This window comes from Branchiostoma belcheri, unplaced genomic scaffold (assembly GCF_001625305.1).
Source record: "Branchiostoma belcheri isolate BF01 breed outbred unplaced genomic scaffold, Haploidv18h27 scaffold32, whole genome shotgun sequence".
Classification (NCBI taxonomy): domain Eukaryota; kingdom Metazoa; phylum Chordata; class Leptocardii; order Amphioxiformes; family Branchiostomatidae; genus Branchiostoma; species Branchiostoma belcheri.
Window position 1 is genome coordinate 894 of NW_017803932.1, and position 7,653 is coordinate 8,546.

The window sequence follows — 7,653 nt, forward strand, 5'->3', positions numbered from 1 at the left end:
GTCAACATCGAGCGTAGTAAGGCTTAAATCTAATCATTTGTCTTACAGGTGAGATTAACGACAAAAATGGCAAAATGACAAAATGCTGGGAACTTACTTAAGGGTTGAACATACAGTACATACACTACATACACTACAAACCAATATTGTGTATGTCTTGTTTCAAGGTGGTAAATATATGTAAAACATTGTGTTTTCTAAGTAATTCTGGATTATCTTTGTACCTAAGCCATGATAAATAAATGGCTTCTTCCGCTTTCATCCATTACAGAGGAAAACAAGGTGGCCAAAGTTCAACTTGTTCTGGAGTTGGAGGAGTCTCAAGACCCAGCAGTGAAAGCGGTAAACACGAACATCAGCACTGGCAAGAAGTGGAGTGCTAAAGAGACCATTAGCCAAGCAGTTAGCCGACTACAACATAAAGACCTAGTGGGTGCAGTTCAGCTGGGAAGAACCGGTCTTGGATGGGGGGAGCGAACACACCGGTGGTCCAACGCCAACTCCAGAGAAAGGAGACAGCTGGTAGAACAGGAAGTGAGAAGGATAGAGGAGGAGAAGAGAAGAGTGGTGGCGATTGGTCAGAGCCAGCAGGGTGCGTGGACAAACTGGGACGGAGCGGTAGAGAGGAGACTTAAGTGGAGCGATGTGTGGAACATCCAGAATGCCAGACTGAGCTTTCTGCTACGGGCAGTCTATGATGTTCTTCCCAGTCCCAGAAACCTCACCCGTTGGTTCAAGAGTGAAGAGTCCTGCCAGCTGTGTGGTCTTGAACAAGCAGACTTGAAGCACATCTTGTCTAACTGCTCAGTTGCATTACAACAAGGCCGTTATACGTGGAGACATAACAAAGCTCTCCGTCAAATTGCAGTAACTCTAGAGGAAGTGAGGAAGGAAACAGCAGGAACAGACTCACCACTACAGCCAATCCAGTTCGTAAGAAGTGGGCAGCAGCCCTCAGGGGCAACCAGCAGTAGGAGCAGAACAGGAGGTGGCCCATTATGTAGAGGAGTGTGGAAAATGAGCGTAGATCTCGACAGGCAGCTGCATTTCCCAAGTAGTATCTGCGCAACGACATTGAGACCGGACCTTGTCCTGTGGTCAGAGGACCACTCAATAGGGTTAAGACCATTTCTCAGCCACCAAGGAAATGGACGTTGGCCGCCCTAGCGACGCATGGAAACGGCCTTTGACCCTGAGATTTCCATATTCCCTCTATTGTTTCATAATTGCCCACTCTCCGCCCAGTGCGAAAACTTTCCAGGAGGGGGGCAGGTACCTCAGGTGAGATGCCACATGGCACCCTGTGGAGTGTGAAGGGCTTCTATACAGTTGGCTGTCTGGGAATAAATGCTGGATGTGTATTAACGTCTATTCTTATAATATCCACCAGGGTACATACATACTCAACACAAAAAAAAACTGAAAAGATGCGCCCAAGCACATGTCCGGACAAATATTATAAGGGTTGCGGAATTATGTACCCTGGCAGAATTACACAAGCAAACGTTAGATGAAAAACATACTCCTGACCGTGTACATTTATAGGAAAGGATTTATATGATTTTTAACTCAACCTGTGAGATACTAGGAGGTTTAAAACTAGGAGGTTTATTATCAATTTTTGATTCATCTTGAGTTATAACAATAGACAGAACGATTCCAAACTAAAGTTCCAGTCTAGCTCTTGTCAAATTACTCACTGAGAAATGAATGAAGGAAACGCAGATTCTACATGCTGATATAGATATTTTCATTGTTGATAATGCAGGGAAATTCGATTATGAACCAGAAAGAAATCTTAGCTTAGAATAGACCATGGAGTTAGTAAGAGCTCCTTGAATAGACCCATAACTACGGCTTTGTCAGTGCCTCATAATTGGCAGGGCAGACTCACGGTCAAGAAGGAAACATTTGGTTTCAGACTCATATGTCTTCTTCCTCGCTTTTCTGGAAAGGCATTTACACTATTTAACTGCTCTTCTAGTCTTTACCTGTTGTGTTTGACCTCAGTGTTTTGGAAATGTCAACACTATATTGGAATCATGGATGGCCAAGTTTGGATTTAGCAATTACACATGCATGCCAGCCTGAGGAAGCAAAATGGTTGTCCAGCCATGCCCATGCTTGTCTTGTGTATTTGTTTGGATATACATGTGTAACATTTCCTGGCCCCCAGTGTTCAGGGTGTACTATGTTGTTATTTGAATACTCATGATGATAAAAGTTTATGTAAATATAACTTTCTTGCTTATCTTAAGTTTGCAGTTCCATAATATTGTGTGTGCATGTTGGACACTGATAATTTATCCCAGCATTCATGTTTACAGCCATGTTTGTTAGTTCTTGAAAAAAAAACCCAAGCCATTTAATTGTGCTGCGTCTGGCACCCGTATAGCACTGCTGGGTCCAGGTGTGAACAACTGTGAACTTGCCTATTGTTCTCCTGCATGTAGTATGGTACCCTGCTGTCAGGGACCACGTCAACAAATTGATTGGCTATATTGTCATCTTATCCAAACAAAGAGATCAGATTTCATCTTTCGAGAAGCCAAAACTCTAAATTTTGTGTTATTTTTTTGGTCGAAAGGCGCAACCATATGCAGTGTTCTTAACAGACACAAAAGACATGTTTGGAAAGTAGACAAGTTGCACTACAATATTTAGCTAGGACTATGATTGTGAAGTTTTGCAGTATTCTCCAAGGCATTAATGAATATTACAAACGTGCCATTTTTGTCAATATTTTGAACATATTAAAGAATATTCTTGAAATGATTAGACCAGTAAGCATGGTCCTAGTAGAATGTTATAGAGTTTTCTTTTCTGAATACATACATACCAAATTTATCCTAATAAGATGTAACTGAGGCTTGCGCCGGGAGCCTAAAAGTGATAAAATTCAGTGGTGCTAATTATATTTATAATTTAATATTGATGAGTTTTCTATGAAACCCATGAAGCCAGACTCAATCTTATGGATGTTGTGTTTCACCGGTTTTTGAAAGTTTTAAAAAATAACCACTCAGTAAGCCTGTATTACACATTGAAGTTGAGACATCAGTTAATGAGGTCAGATGGGCAAAATCGGTCTTAACCCTATTGAGCAAAAGTCAGTGTTGATAGTAGAACTAACGGTTCCTTGGGAAGAGAACATTCAGGTAGCTTTTGAAAGGAAGAAGACAAGATACGAGGAACTGGTCCAGCAGTGTAGGCTGAACGGCTGGAAAACTCAGCTCTACCCAGTAGAAATAGGAGTTCGTGGGTTTGCAGGGTCATCACTACTGCGGCTATGCAGAGACCTCCAGATCCGAGGGAAGGCACAGGCCCAGCTTGTCCGCCGTGTGTCTGAAGAAGTGGAGAAGAGTAGTTTTGTGATTTGGCTAAGAAGGAAGGATAAGAACTGGAAACAGACATCCCAGAAGTAGAGACGACTGTACTGGAAGTAGGGTGGAGACGTCCACCCTACTGTCCCACCGCCCAGAGGTGTCTTAGATGTAAAGGGACGAAACACCAGTGAAGGCGGGAATCTAACTGACGATCCGGTGCAGTCGCCTCAGTGATGCTGGAAAGCATGTCATAGTCCAGCAGGTTAGTGTCAACCTGTATACCTTTTGGCATATTTTGCCAGAGTCACATAGAAGTTCTCTCCAAAGAGTATAGAGGTTACAGTGATATCTATGTTTATGTCCAGTTCAGAGAGAAGATGTTTAATTTTTTCCCAATAATCCTTCAACCGTATGCATTCAAAAAACATGTGTATATAATTTTCGTCTTGGGTACATATATCACATTTGGGGCTATATATAGTCCCCAGAATATTCAATATTTTCCACATGGAGTAAAAATTTGCAAGGTAAAATTTTATGTAGTAATTTGAAGTTAAATTCTTTCAGTCTGTTCTCTTTTAAATTTGATGTTTGTGCTTTCCATATTTTTCCTCAATTTAGGTTGGGAAATAAATTATCCCAATAAACTTGTGAGGTAGGTATTATGGGGTTTTTAGAAACGCAAATAGAATACAAGTATCTACTATTGAGTTTTGCTATGGGTGTCTTTTGTAAGTTGATCCAAATCATCTGCTTTTCCTTGCAAATTTTATCTTAAAATTTTTGTTCAACCAAATTCTATCGTTATATATTTTCACGGTATCCCCTTTCCCCCCTCCAAGTTCCTGCCAGGCCAAGACTACATCTCTATGTTTCACACTAGTTTGCTACCAACACCGGCTGAAACAAATCTATGACCGCTGGACCGCCCAAGCTAGGCCCTCTGAATCCTCTAATATCCAAGCACCTTACCCACATTTTGGCTAATTTCTAAAATTTTGTCATTCCACCAAGAGGCTAGCTAGGACCAGTCCATCCACTGACCAACAAATCACCCGCCCATAAACTCAATGGTCTGAGAAAGGTTTACACTAGGTATAAAGGACGTTGTTGACCAATAGCAAATACACGATAAGATTAGAAAGACTTATATAAGAGTTGCGCCGCGCGCTGTGTACAAACACTTACGTCATGATCAGTTGGCAATACGCACCACTGTGCACGATATATTAAACAAGCGAGGTCCACCGTAACAGTTGCCCATGGACTGGCAGGGTAGGGTTCGTCTATCATATTAGACCATGGAGGCTAGGTAAGAACCATGTTTAGACCAAGTATATGACGAAGTCTCTCACAGACTTTGTACTATTAAAAGCACAAAGTGACCTTCTTGGGTGGATATTGTCAAATTTTCCTAGCCAAGACTACTTTCATGGCTGAAAATTAAAAGTGGTGTCTTTTGCATGAAAATTGATTTCGAGCCCGAGGCTTATTTACGGGTGTCCTTCCGCCTTGATCAATTATTGACCTTTCGTGCTTTCTGTAGGCGTTGTTGCTATACCTATCGCGACATAGCCTCCTTCGCAGACTTGTGCGGAGGCATTATTTTGTTTTTGTTCGGGGTTTTGCCGGGAAGAGAACGGAATTCGCCCCCAACGTTATGAAAATCCCAGGGTTTATAGAAGAACTTTATTGCACGACAATTGTACAGGGCACAATGTATGGCAAATAGGTAGCAATAAGTAGCATAGTAAAGTAGATAGGTATAGAATAAAACATAACAACTTATATATAGAAAAGAAATAATCAAAGCTTAGGCTTTACAATCAGGCGGAGTTATTTATGGGTACGTGTGACAGCATAGGATTTTCTTTATACGTTTTTGGCGACGCCTCAGGGGCGGAAAAACACGGCTGTGATTGCAAAATTTAGACTGATTCGATTATGGCACATTACAACATTAGGACGTAACATTAAAACATACCTTTTAAATAGCTTCAACCCGTCCTTCGTAGGTTTCTCTGTACCTCTACGGCTGGGGGTACCGGTATCCAGGCTTTAGCGCCCGCAAACAGTGTGAAACTATAACAAACTGATTTTAGAAACCACTCTTGTACTATATAAGCACCCAATATAATAAATTCGGCTAACGTAAACTACCAGGCTTCATTCTATCCCTGACTGCCGTGGCGGTAACATGGGCACAGGGCTGGCGGTGACTAAGAGTCTTGAAGACACTAGATTTGGTTTGAAACATATTGACAACAGATAAGGAATTTATACAGCTGTACATAAAAAAAGTTGGCCTCATCTAACCAAGAATATAAACTGTAATGACAACACTGTCTTGCCAAGGTTTGCCTGGTAGTGTGTTTGAAAAATTGAAACCCTCGGGAGCCTGAGCGCAGAACTCCCGGCCACACCTGACCGTTGCTTCCCTTCAACGCCCGAGCCGTCCCCGTCGGGAACGGTCCCGCACTCTCCCGACCGACGCGCCCGGGCGGCCGGATCTCTGACCGCCGAGTCCCTGTGTTTTCGAACTTCGGTGGGGATTTCCGTGTTGTTTTCTGATTTTCATCATCCACTAAGCTCACTAAGATAAACTTGAAGACCGAGGTTTAAACTTGGTGCCCCTGAATCCTCAAACACTCACAAAATCCCAGGTATTGGGCCTATCAAGGAGGCTAGTATTTCGGTGTGTATATAATATCTATTTGTCTTTTACATACACACCCGGTGTGTATATAGCCACGGCGTTCTAAATTATATGTGTAACGTTACGTATATGAAAAGAACGATTTAGAACGGAACAGATGAACACAAAATCGTCGCCTGTGTTTTTTTTTAAACATCATACTTGTTGCTTATACATAAGTGTTTTCTCTTTCTGACAATATGCCGTTTTCGGGGGGCAAATTATGGAAGATGGTTTTAATTCCACGTGAAAATGACCAATTTTCACGCGTCGGCGTTATTTTTTTCCGTGAGCGACGCGAGTAATATGCCGCCGCGAGGGACGATTTGCTGCCGAGAGAGTTTTTGCCGCGGAGAGAATTCGAAGGATTCGCGCTCCAACAAGCTGAGTAGGGACCCTTCCCAATGTGAGTGGCTCAAAGTCTCCATGGCCAGGGCTTGAAAGAGTCCTCAAAAACCAAACAGTGATGCATCGACAGGTCGATTTTGTCTGTCTAATACTAAAAGCAAATAGAAAGAAGGCCCTGGACGGCCGAGGGGATTACTTGTGTAGTCTGGCATCCAGGCTATAATGGGGATGGACGTGACATCGTTTTACTCAGTCCCAACGGTCATTATCGGCCCTCCCCCAGAGCGGGAAAAGGAATTCACCGCCTGACCACCGTAAACTAGCGCCACGTATTGTCCCCAACATCCGGGCAGTTTGTAGAGCACTGCAAGAGCACCACCAAGACTGCGGGCAGAAACTAACAAATTTTCTTGCAAACTTTAAACGTTTCGTAACGGAAGAAGCAGCCTGCTTGTGTATCATCGTGTAGGCTTGACACAAAGAAATCGCCAACGGAAATGGTAAGACTAGACTTTCGTCGTCCTATATCATCGAAGTCGTTCCTCTTTACTCCGCATATGGCATGGCCACTGTACTGGAACAAATATCTACCCTGAAGATGCTGTGCACTATTATTTCACAGCAGCAAGACTCGGTAGATGCATGGAAAACCCCAATATCAGACTAGTATCCACTCGAGTGACCAATGGATACTGTATGGCCATTATTTGTATATTTAAATACTGTCTTTGTGGCCACCGAAGATCTGCTTGAAGATCAGGGAAACCACCCACTGCTTGGTGTACATCACACACATACAGCCACCACCGGGCACCGTGGACTAATCTCCAAGCAGATATAGGGTGGAAAAAGACAGGACAACCCACGCGTAGACCACAGGATGTATATTACTATTAGTAGATCATACATAATGTTATAGATTGGACAGTTCCAACTCTGCGGACCGGCATTTGGGTATGAAACCTAAAGAATGCCCCACTGCTGTACCGGAGAAACCGAGAGAGCTACCAAACAGATGTGTTCGCCCCTGTTGTGAAGACCTTGCTACGTAACTTTACTGCCCCGAAACATAATGATAGCAGAAAACTCTAAAACTTTAAATGACACTGTAAACATCAAACTGCTGTTACATTATACATGTGTTGAGACAAGAAGTACGTATACATGTACTACTAGCAACTTATTTCATACACATTTCAATTATGAATGGGCCGTTATTAATTAGCAAGTATAGGAAAATTGAAAAGTGGTGAACAAAAATTTTCTGTCACAGATCATCCAACA